This window comes from Salvelinus namaycush, chromosome 42, assembly GCF_016432855.1.
Source record: "Salvelinus namaycush isolate Seneca chromosome 42, SaNama_1.0, whole genome shotgun sequence".
NCBI lineage: Eukaryota > Metazoa > Chordata > Actinopteri > Salmoniformes > Salmonidae > Salvelinus > Salvelinus namaycush.
Window position 1 is genome coordinate 20,848,231 of NC_052348.1, and position 13,315 is coordinate 20,861,545.

Consider the following 13,315-nt stretch of genomic DNA (forward strand, 5'->3'; position numbering starts at 1 on the left):
CTGAAATCTATGGATCTACATGCACTGCATACGCCTTCCACTAGATGTCACGAGGCAGTGAGAGGTGGAATGGGGTGTCTAGCTTGATCTGAGGCCGAACAAGAGCTTTTGGAATGACGTGACCAGAATTTTCATTGTCTTGGAAGGCGCGAGAAGGGACCCCAGATTGCGTTCTGAAAAGCTTTCGGTATAGACGTTAGATATCTCCAGCTCTGATTTTATTTGATATATGTGTTAACTTCTTGCGAATATAGGGGGTGCTGTTTCGACTTAGCATAAATTGGTCTCCAGATTAAACTGCCTAGTACTCAATTCTTGCTCGTACAATATGCATATTATTATTATTGTTGGATAGAAAACACTCTCTAGTTTCTATAGCCGTTGGAATTATGTCTCTGAGTGAAACAGAACTCCTTCTACAGCACTTTTCATGACAGGGAGTGAGATTTCAGAAATCTTGGCCCCTGTTCCCAGGTCAGTTGTAATGTCCCTGTGAATGCTATGGGGATACAAACACTGCCTACGTCTTCCTCTAGATGTCAGTAAGTGGTGACAATTTGAATGGAGTCGATTGCGCAATCAGGGCCTGTATAAAAGACCAATGACCGGAAGTACATTTCTTTTCGTCTCTGCGCCTGACGCACGATGGACGTCAGACTGGCCTCCTTCCAAGCTGTTGTTTAGCCAGTAATATATCTCCGGTCATGTTTTTACTCGTTATAGGTGTTAAAAACATCATAAGGTAGTTAATTTAAACCGTTTCATAGCAATTTATATCCGTTTAGTGCGATTTTCTGGCATTTCTTTGTGACGCACTTCCAAGAGCTGGGCACTTTTCCAGTACATGCTGAACGTTAGTGGCCATTTCGACAGGACAAGAGGACATCTTTCGACCAAAAGACGATTAGACCGGAGAAAGGATACATTGCCCAAGATTCTAATTGGAAGTTCAGCTAATAGTAAGAACTATTTATGATGATAAATCGTTGTTCTGTTGAAAAATGTTAAACGCATATTCCGCCATTTTCTTTGGGGTAGCTTCGCTTTGGCTCACCCTGTATTGCACAGTAAGGATAATTAAAAAAAATGTAATTCAGCGATTGCATTAAGAACTAATTTGTCTTTCAATTGCTGTCCACCCTGTATTTTTTAGTCAAGTTTATGATTATTTATTCATTAGACTAGATCACTGTCCAAGATGGCGCCCGACATTTTCTGGCCAGTTTTGCTACTATTCTCATTGTATAACCACGTTTTTTTGTGGCTAAATATGCACATTTTCGAACAAACTCTATATGTATGTTGTAATATGATGTTACAGGAGTGTCATCGGAAGAATTCTGAGAAGGTTAGTGAAAAAATTTATATATTTTGGTGGTGATAATGCTATCGCTCTTTTTGCCTTGAATCAATGCTGGGGTAATGTTTGCACATGTGGTATGCTAATATAACGATTTATTGTGTTTTCGCTGTAAGACACTTAGAAAATCTGAAATATTGTCTGGATTCACAGGATCTGTGTCTTTCAATTACTGTACGCGGTGTATTTTTAAGAAATGTTTTATGATTAGTAATTAGGTAATAGACGTTGCTCTCTGTATTTATTCTAGTCGAGTTGTGATGGTGGGTGAAATTGTAAACTATGATTTCTACCTGAAATATGCACATTTTTCTAACAAAACCTATCCTATACAATAAATATGTTATCAGACTGTCATCTGATGAGGTTTTTTCTTGGTTAGTGGCTATCAATATCTTTATTTGGCCGAATTGGTGATAGCTACTGGTGGAGAGAAAAAATGGTGGACAAAGAAAAATGGTGTCTTTTGCTAACGTGGTTAGCTAATAGATTAACATATTGTGTCTACCCTGTAAAACATTTTACAAATCAGAAATGATTGCTGGATTCACAAGAAGTGGATCTTTCATCTGGTGTCTTGGACTTGTGATTGAATGATATTTAGATGCTAGTATTTACTTGTGACGCTATGCTAGCTATGCTATTCAGCTTTTTTACTGGTGGGGGTGGTGAGGGGTGCTCCCGGATCCGGGTTTCTGAAGCGGTAGAAGTTAACACTTTCTACCACCGTACAGTAGAAGACTTAGTAGCACATGTCATGAATGATGACCACTTGCTGTCAACATCTGCAGTGTTTTTCATTGGATTACCCCATATCATAGAGATGCAGTGGTGCTTTTCACTTCTGGGGAGAGACTGACCGAAACAACTATAGATGAGTTTATCTGAGAGGATAGAAATCTGCAGAGGCTGGTTAAGAAATGTGGGGGTGGATACCATGAGTTCAGAAATCATGACACTGGCACCAACAACCAAGTCAGAGAGCTTTTAGAGAAAATAAAAACCCAAATGGAAAACAAAAATAGCTGGTCATGTGAAAAAATGGTTATAATCTTTGCAGCAGTGCTTATGACAGTAGTGGTCATACAAGATGAAAACATGTCCTCCTCTGGAGGAAGCAGCAGTGCTGAGGACAGTAGTGGTCATATACAAGATGAAAACATGTCCTCCTCTGGAGGAAGCAGCAGTGCTGGTGACAGTAGTGGTTACATACAAGATGAAAACATGTCCTCCTCTGGAGGAAGCAGCAGTGCTGAGGACAGTAGTGGTCATATACAAGATGAAAACATGTCCTCCTCTGGAGGAAGCAGCAGTGCTGATGACAGTAGTGGTCATATACAAGATGAAAACATGTCCTCCTCTGGAGGAAGCAGCAGTGCTGAGGACAGTAGTGGTCATATACAAGATGAAAACATGTCCTCCTCTGGAGGAAGCAGCAGTGCTGATGACAGTAGTGGTCATATACAAGATGAAAACATGTCCTCCTCTGGAGGAAGCAGCAGTGCTGATGACAGTAGTGGTCATATTCAAGATGAAAACATGTCCTCCTCTGGAGGAAGCAGCAGTGCTGATGACAGTAGTGGTCATATTCAAGATGAAAACATGTCCTCCTCTGGAGGAAGCAGCAGTGCTAGCCAATAAGACAGGAGAGACACTTTGGGAAATGGTGAAGGATAGCTGGGAAGGCGTTGCGTCTCACCGCAGCAACAGGAGGAACCATGTATTTCACCATAAACCAAATAATGAGGGGATAGAAGATGATTGGAAAAGACTAATCAAATGAATGACATCTGGTTGACTTTCTTTTTGAATATGAAGAGTATTAAGAGCATTCTCTCCTGTTTTAGAGAATGGGTGTTGGGTTTGACCAGAAAGACACAGTTATATTTAAAAAGCAAGACATATTGTATCATTCAATAATGGACCAGTACTGGTGGATTTGTTAAAAAAAAATATATGTAATCTTAGATCAACATAAACATACAACAACTGATTAAGAGCAGAGTGATTATTATTGGTGGCTGTTGTGTGATTTTCACCAGCACTGTTGTTGGAGATTATACTGGTAATATGCATGTACTTGGTTATAGATGATTATGCTGTCACTCTGTGTTAGAAGCCTGATACAACAATACCAGGATCAGTCAGTCAAGTATCAATGCAGGAAGTTTTACGAGTTCTGATGGTAGAGAGAAACTCAAAGTATTATTTCATTGTTTGTGATATACAGTACATCTGAAGCACATACACACTGAAACACACTTCCATCTCCAAACAGGACTGAAATATGAATGTACACTATAGTTAACCACGCCTGGTTCCATATACTGTATGTCTTCGTATAACCAATGGCTTGAACGTTTCAATGTTGCCTTGTGGATCAATCTGACAGTGGTAAACAAAACTGAGGCTACTTGAAAATATTGATTTTGTGTTTTCCTCCTTTCCTTTATTAAACATGGTATTAAAGGTCTTTGAACTGTTATAGGTTAATGTGTAACAGTAAAGTGCTCAAATGTTGGCTGTTGTTGGGGTCACTGCTATTTGTTCTTTACATAAAATTGTATTCGTTCATTCTTAATTCTGTAATATGATCATTTATATCCTTGTACGCATTTGTTTTTCTTTCGGGTGACAGCCTACAGTAACAACAATAATATATTTGTGTACATATGGTATGAAAAATATGATGAGAACTAAAAACCGGTATATGAATGTATGCGTCTGAATATTGTACCTTTACCTGGACCATTATTGTGTGGTATGTGTTGTGAAAACAGATTTTCTACAAAATATAACAGATATTTGTCTTGTCAAAGTACTTTTCTGCAGTGTAGTTTTTTCTGTAACGTAACCATGTATATTTATTTTATAGTATTCAATGGACTGCCCATAACAAATCAAACAAGCTACTTAGGATTTGTAAGTATTATGCAAATCACTAGCAACATAATCATTATCTGTATCATTGTATTTGTCTGGCAGATGTTAAAGGTGTTAGAACTGGGTTAATGTGCAACATAAGTGCTCAAGTGCTGGCTGCTGTTGGATTTGCAGAGTCCATGTATAATCATTGATAGTAAAATGGCTGCCTAAGCCTAACATGGCTGCCCACACCAAGGAGTGAGAGTTCTGAAGTCAATCATTAACTTCATAACAACACCATGCCGACAGTCTGCCACTTCTCTGCTCATTTACAACATGTTGGGGTAGAACATTATTGTCTGGTACAAAGTTCAGCAATATTTGTCTTATCAAAGTTTGTTTCCGCCATCTCTCTGACTTTCTTTTTCTTATTTTTTAGCAAGTCGTTGTCCTCTTATCTGTTTCACTTGTCCATGCAGGTCATCTATCTTGTTCTGTTGCATTTCAGATCCAGTGCCTTCAATGCTTGCTCTAATTCTGACTCCAGGTCTTTTTCATACCCCCGTTTCAGTTCTTCCCCTCTCCTCTGGATGGCTTTCTCCACTTGTTGGTACATGTCGTTGGTGTAACATTTCCCTTCATTCTCTTTTACCATGGCTGTAACTTTATCCATCAGCTGATTTACTTGCTCACGGTCGTCTGTGTTCTCATTGTTGAAGACGTGGTATCTGTTTCCACATGTCTCAATGAGCTGCTGCAGACCTGCACCTGCCACCTGTGTTAAGTCCTCAAGACTCTTCTATTTTAGTCTATCTCCACAGGTGAACAGGACCATGGTGTGTCTCGCTGCTGCCTCTCCAAAGATGTCCTGCGTTCTGTTCTTCCTCTGTAAAGTGAGCAAATTAGACAACAAACAGGAAGACATGGGGTCCAGGAGAGGAGAGGGCAATTCACTCAATGAATTCAAATGAAGTGCCATCTTACTGCCCCAGAAGACAGGGGATTCAACTTCTGTCCCACTTACACTCCTTCTCTGTCTCCTCTTTCTAATCTGTTGAAATTAAGCATAGAATTTTTTTTAATCAAAAACATTCTCCATATGAACTTATTTAGGATATAAACCATTTGAGAGACACAATCTGAAACCCCAAAAAGTGTTTTCACAACACTATAAAAAAAACAATATTCAGATTGGAGAACCACTTTAGGTGTTTCAGAGAATTTATTACTATTCTTGTCATGACTTCCGCCGACGTTGGTGCCTCTCCTTGTTCGTTCGGCGGTCGACGTCACCGGTTTTCTAGCCGCCACCGATCTGTTTCATTGTCCATTTGTTTTGTCTTTATTGTACACACCTGGTTTCCATTACATCCTTATTTATTCCCTATTTAACCCTCCGAATCCCACATGGTTTTGTGCGTGTTTGTTCTGTGTTTAGCTGTCGCTACTATTTGTGAGCTGGATTGTTTTCCCTGCGTGGAATTTATTTTGTTGTCGTCTTGAGTAAAACTCTGTTATTACTCATCCTCTGTGTCCTGCGCCTGACTCCGTCCCACCTGCTTTACATCGACCCTTTACAATTCTGTTTTAAAAAACGTTCTGTGTATCATAACACTTACATTGGGGTTTACGTGCAAACACCCTCCGAACACCAGTAGGTGTTTTGAATTAATCATCACCTTAGAAAGCACTGTCCATTCTGTTGTATTACACTTTGAAACAACATCCACATTTTTAAAAAAATTATTAGGCAAATCAGATAAGATTAAATATTATTTTAAATGACAGCCTAGGAAGAGTGGGTTAACTGCCTTGTTCAGGGGCAGAACAACAGTATTTTACCTTGTCAGCTCAGGGATTTGATCTTGCAACCTTTCAGTTACTAGTCCAACACACTAACCACTAGGCTACCTGCCGCCCCATTACCAGGTTTTACACTCAGTTTCAACCTGCTGTTGAACTTCTTTCTCCAAATTGATCATCACAGTGACGTGAGTTTTAAAAGCACGGTATTGTTTTGATAAAAGTGTTTGATGTGATTTTTGAATGCATTTGCATTGATGTCATAGTAGTTCCAGGGACAATAGAGCCTTGAGCACCAGACCATTAGAACCTGATGGTTGTTACTAAGTTAGAACTACCAATGTGTCCAGAGTGCATAAAAGGAGATTACCATGACGCAGCAGTGAAGTGGAATTTTATTGTGGTCATGAACACATCCTGGTACAAACAGTTAACAAGTTATGGACAAACCAGAAATGTGGCATCTGTTTGATAGTTCACACAGTCATTATCCAAGTTAGCTATGCTATAATACAGAAAATAATACACTATATATACACTGCTCAAAAAAATAAAGGGAACACTAAAATAACACATCCTAGATCTGAATGAATGAAATATTCTTATTAAATACTTTTTCTTTACATAGTTGAATGTGCTGACAACAAAATCACACACAAATTATCAATGGAAATCAAATTTATCAACCCATGGAGGACTGGATTTGGAGTCACACTCAAAATTAAAGTGGAAAACCACACTACAGGCTGATCCAACTTTGATGTAATGTCCTTAAAACAAGTCAAAATGAGGCTCAGTAGTGTGTGTGGCCTCCACGTGCCTGTATGACATCCCTACAACGCCTGGGCATGCTCCTGATGAGTTGGCGGATGGTCTCCTGAGGAATCTCCTCCCAGACCTGTACTAAAGCATCCGCCAACTCCTGGACAGTCTGTGGTGCAACGTGGCGTTGGTGGATGGAGCGAGACATGATGTCCCAGATGTGCTCAATTGGATTCAGGTCAGGGGAACGGGCGGGCCAGTCCATAGCATCAATGCCTTCCTCTTGCAGGAACTGCTGACACACTCCAGCCACATGAGGTCTAGCATTGTCTTGCATTAGGAGGAACCCAGGGCCAACCGCACCAGCATATGGTCTCACAAGGGGTCTGAGGATCTCATCTCGGTACCTAATGGCAGTCAGGCTACCTCTGGCGAGCACATGGAGGGCTGTGCGGCCCCCCAAAGAAATGCCACCCCACACCATGACTGACCCACCGCCAAACCGGTCATGCTGGAGGATGTTGCAGGCAGCAGAACGTTCTCCACGGCGTCTCCAGACTCTGTCACGTCTGTCACATGTGCTCAGTGTGAACCTGCTTTCATCTGTGAAGAGCACAGGGCGCCAGTGGCGAATTTGCCAATCTTGGTGTTCTCTGGCAAATGCCAAACGTCCTGCATGGTATTGGGCTGTAAGCACAACCCCCACCTGTGGACGTCGGGCCCTCATACCACCCTCATGGAGTCTGTTTCTGACCGTTTGAGCAGACACATGCACATTTGTGGCTGCTGGAGGTCCTTTTGCAGGGCTCTGGCAGTGCTCCTCCTTGCACAAAGGCGGAGGTAGCGGTCCTGCTGCTGGGTTGTTGCCCTTCTACGGCATCCTCCACATCTCCTGATGTACTGGCCTGTCTCCTGGTAGCCACTCCATGCTCTGGACACTACGGTGACAGACACAGCATTCCTTCTTGCCACAGCTCACATTGATGTGCCATCCTGGACGAGCAGCAATACCTGAACCACTTGTGTGGGTTGTAGACTCTGTCTCATGCTACCACTAGAGTGAAAGCACCGCCAGCATTCAAAAGTGACCAAAACATCAACCAGGAAGCATAGGAATTGAGAAGTGGTCTGTGGTCACCACCTGCAGAACCACTCCTTTATTGGGGGTGTCTTGCTAATTGCCTATAATTTCCACCTGTTGTCTATTCCATTTGCACAACAGCATGTGAAATGTATTGTCAATCAGTGTTGCTTCCTAAGTGGACAGTTTGATTTCACAGAAGTGTGATTGACTTGGAGTTACATTGTGTTGTTTAAGTGTTCCCTTTATTTTTTTGAGCAGTGTATATTCAAAAATATGTGGACACCCCTTCAAGTTAGTGGATTTGGCTATTTCAGCCATACCAGTTGCATAAAATCGAGCCATGCAGCCGTGCAATCTCCAAAGACAAACATTGTCAGTAGAATGGCCTTCCTGAAGAGCTCAGTGACTCAAAGTGGCCACCTGTCCAATAAGTCAGTTGGTCAAATGTCTGCCCTGCTAGAGCTGCAACAATAAACTGCAAGTGCTGATTTTGTGAAGTGGAAACATCTAGGAGTAACAGCAGCTCAGCAGCGAAGTGGTAGGCCACACAAGCTCACAGAACAGGATTACCGAGTGCTGAAGCATGTAGCGCATAAAACTTGTCTGTCCTTGGTTGCAAGACTCACTACCGGGTTCCAAACTGCCTCTGGATGCAACGTCAGCACAATAACTGTTTGTCGGGAGCTTTATGAAATGGGTTTCCACAGCCACACACAAGCCTAAGATTACTATGCGCAATGCCAAGCGTCGGCTGGAGTGATGTAAAGCTTGCTGCCATTGGACTTTGGAGCAGTGGAATTCCATTCTCTGGAGTGATGAATCAGGGTTCACGATCTAGCATTCCGACGGACAAATCTTGGTTTGGAGGATACCAGGAAAAAGCTACCTGCCCCAATCTATAATGCCAACTGTAAAGATTGGTGGAGGAGGAATAATGGTCTGGGGCTGTTTTCTGTGGTTCAGACTAAGGCCACTTAGTTCCAGTGAAGGGAAATCTTAATGCTACCACCTACAATGACATTCTAGACAATTATGTGCTTCCAACAGGTGGCCTCATTGTGCTTCCAACTTTGTGGCAACAGTTTGGGGAAGGCCCTTTGACAGGTACCTGTCGTGGTCGGTGAGGATGGGCAAGGGCATCTTCCACAGAGACCTCACCTCCAAGGTACAGTGCATTCAGAAAGTATTCACACCTCTTGACTTATTCCCCCCAAAAATGTGTTACAGCCTAAATTAAAAATGTTTTAAATATTTTTTTTTCCTCAAACATCTACACCCCATAATGTTAAAGAGAAAATATTTTTTGAAATTAATGCACATTTATTGAAAATTAAATACAGAAATATCTATATCGAGCAAACATAACATGTCCAGTTGGCTGGTCTCAGACGATCCAGCAGGTAAAGAAGCCGGATGTGGAGGTCCTTGGCAGACGTGGTTACTCATGGTCTGCAATTGTGAGGCCGATTGGACGTACTGCCAAATTCTCTAAAATGACATTGGAGGTAGCTTATGGTAGAGATAATTCAATACTCTGGCAACATCTCTGGTGGACATATCGTCAGTCAGCATGCGAATTGCACGCTCCTTTAAAACTTGAGACATCTGTGGCATTGTGTTGTGTGACAAAACTGCAATTTTGAGAGTGGCCTTTTATTGTCCCCAGCACAAGGTGCACCTGTATAATGATTGAACATTATTCAATCAAGACATTTTATCTTTTAAATTTAAATGAATTTGTTTAAAAAATGTAATAAACATAATTCCACTTTGACATTATGGAGTATTGAGTGTAAGTGAGTAACAAAAAAAATCTAAATTTAATCCATTGTAAATTCAAGCTTTAACACAACAAAATGTGGAACAATTCAAGAGTTATGTATACTTTCTGAACGCACTTTTGGAAACAAGAGCACACACAGAGGCAGACGGACATTCATTCACACACACACATGGGCGGATTGGCCGTCTGGCAATTATGGCATAGTCGAGAAGGACCATCTTTTATTGAAGTGGGCTGGTAGAAATTGACACCAAATAACATATACATTTGAAATGTTTGTCTTTTAGCAAACACTCTGATCCAGAGTGATTTATTGGAGCAATACGGGTTAAGTGACTTGCTCAAAGGCACATCTACAGATTTTTCACCTATTTGGCTCAGTCGGCGACCCATGGACCTGTTTTTTTTTTTTTGTGTGACTTTTGCACAGTTTCTCTGTGACCAGTGGGCAACGACCCTGGGCCAGTCCGGTTTTCTGGTTGGCTGATGTGAGGTTATGCAAATTCACATTCAAAGTCAAACGCGCTTCATCAAAAGTGTGATGCCGCGTTCATGTGTCGGAACTACCAAACTCGGAAATGTATATCTTGCTAATTGGTTGTAGTTATACATATGCCGCATTCAACCACTTAGCAAGTCAGAAATGTCCAGACTTCCTCGTTCAGACTACAAATTGAACGAGACATGAGCTATGCGCCATGCCGTAGGCTGTAGGCATATTCATCTAGCAGACAAGATTTGCTTATAAGTCCGCACCATTATTTTAGATTATATGATTTTATATTAAGAAAAATGTAATTTAAGTAACTTTGTCTTATGTAACCATACCAAACGTAACATATCATACTAATTTCTTTGTCATGGATTTACATGTTCTATGTTACGTCTTGTCTATGAGACCAGGCTGGGAACCCAGATGAGAAGAGGAAGTGGGCCAAGGGATGTTGAAATTAGGGTGAAAGGGTTTAAGTCAACGACAGTGGAAACTCATTTAGTATATCATTGTAAGGGCGAGGGAGCTTTGCTTGGATATAAAAGTCACTTGAAGGACAAGTATTCAGCTGTTGCGTCATTTGGTATTATACAATTCAACTTCACTCTGAGTTTTTACTCTTTTGTGGTAAACAAGTTTATTGTACATTGAATCAAACTTATCAGTATAATAATATATTTAAAATATAATACGCCATATGCTACGACGAGTCAGTGACATAAGATAAGGTCTGACCTGCTTGGGGCCACTTCCTCTTCTCATCCTACTGTTGCTCCAGATAACATATTGGGGGTCACAGGGAGTACAAAGACACATTTTCAAACCAACACACTCGTATTCAACAAAACCCTTTTCTCTACTTCCACTATGACTTTATAAGGCAAAACATCCCAGAGACTTAAGTTTTCATTCTATTCCTCCTTAATCACACAAACAGCAATTATCTACAATCTATCAATACATGATATATTATTGTCTTCATGACAGTAGAAGCTGTTATTAGATATGAACTTTGTATTTCTCTCTTTGCATCTGTTCTCTCTCTGCAGTCAGGTCGGTGTAACTGGTCTTAAGCTGACCCTCTTTCTCCCGCAAGTCGTCACCCATCACCACTTTATCTGAAGATCAGAAATAGCACAACACACAAAACGTATTTAAACACATGTAGTACCTAAACTTGTTTTGAATTATACACATCCAATCTGTTACTTTATTGAGTTGAATTAAATATTTTTGCTATGTTAGTTTTAGTTTCAGTTTGAGTCACCTAAAATTACCTTGGCCAAACAACCTATTTAATCAGTAACTAAAGTCCCATTATGTAACTGCAGCAGAGACCATGATTTACAAGAAATCCCCTCACGGCTTAGAAGGGGGGCGGGGGGTCTGAGCAAGTCAGTTTCTGGTCAGTTAGGGGATTTCTTGTAAATCATGCTCTCCACTGCAGTTACATAGTTACACTTTACTGATTAAATGGTTTGTTTAGACAAGGTCATTTTAATGGACTCAAACTGAAAATAATTATTTGGTGGAGATTGACAATGAGATTAGCCCCCCAAAAATGTCATTTGTATGTATCATACGTATTGCAAATTCGGAACTGTCATGCCCTGGCCTTAGTATTCTTTGTTTTCTTAATTATTTTAGTTAGGTCAGGGTGTGACATGGGGAATGTATGTGTTTTTGTGGTGTCTAGGGTGGTTGTAAGGTTTAAGGGGTTTATTAGAGTAGTTGGGTTTATGTTTAGTATAGAGGTCTAGCTGTGTCTATGGTGGAGTGTATGTTTCTAGGTATGTCTATGGTTGCCTGAGTGGTTCTCAATCAGAGACAGATGTCTTTCATTTGTCTCTGATTGGGAGCCATATTTAAGGCAGCCATGGGCATCATGCAATTGTGGGAAATTGTCTATGTCGATGTTCTATGTTGCATGTTGTGCACTTAGTCCTTGCTTAGCTTCACGTTCGTCTGTTTGTTGTTTTGGTTCGTTTTTTCCTTCTTTAATAAAGAGAAGATGTATTTTCCACGCGCTGCATGTTGGTCCTCACTCTCTCCAAAAGACGATCGTGACAGAATTTCCCACCAACATCGGACCAAGCAGCGTAAATCAAGGCAGAGTGGCTGGAAGCCCGAGAGGCTCCCCCAAAAATTTCTTGGGGGAGGGCACACGGGGAGTGTGGCTGGGTCAAGTGGGAGAATTGAGCCAGTTCCCCGTGCTTACCATCAGGAGCAGTTGGCTAAACTAAGGTATGAGTCGGAGAATGTGGAGGAGTTATTGGACAGATTGGAGGAAAGTGAAAGGATGGGAGATTATGAGACATTTGAGGAGTTGTTGGTGTTATTGGAGGAGAGCGAAGAGAGAGAGATGTTGATATGGGGGAGCATACAACCAGGTAAGGTTGGGAAGCCTCCTGTGCATCTCCTGAGCCCTGTACGCACTGTTCCTTCTCCCCGCACTCGCCCTGAGGTGCGTGCCCTCAGCCCGGTACCTCCAGTTCTGGTACCACGCACCAGGCCTATAGTGCGTCTCGAGAGTCCAGTGTGCCTTGTTCCTCCTCCACGCACTCTCCCTATGGGGCGTGTCTCCAGCCCAGTGCCTCCAGTTCCGGCATCACGCACTAAGCCACCTGTGCGTCTCCAGAGTCCTGTACGCACTGTTTCTTCTCCCCGCACTTGTCCTGAGGTGCGTGCCCTTAGCCTGGTACCACCAGTGCCGGTACCACGCACCAGGCCTATAGTGCGCTTCGAGAGGTCAGTGTGCCCTGACCCTGCTCCCCGCACTAGCCTGAAGGTGCGTGTCCTTAGCCCGGTGCCTCCAGTTCCGGCACCACGCACCAGGCCTACAGTGCGCCTCATCCGGCCAGAGCCATCCGTCTCCCCAGCGCCATCTGAGCCATCCGTCTCCCCAGCGCCATCTGAGCTATCCATCTCCCCAGCGCCATCTGAGCCATCCGTCTCCCCAGCGCCATCTGAGCCATCCGTCTCCCCAGCGCCATCTGAGCCATCCGTCTCCCCAGCGCCATCTGAGCCATCCGTCTCCCCAGCGCCATCTGAGCCATCCGTCTCCCCAGCGCCATCTGAGCCATCCGTCTCCCCAGCGCCATCTGAGCCATCCGTCTCCCCAGCGCCATCTGAGCCATCCGTCTCCCCAGCGCCATCTGAGCCATC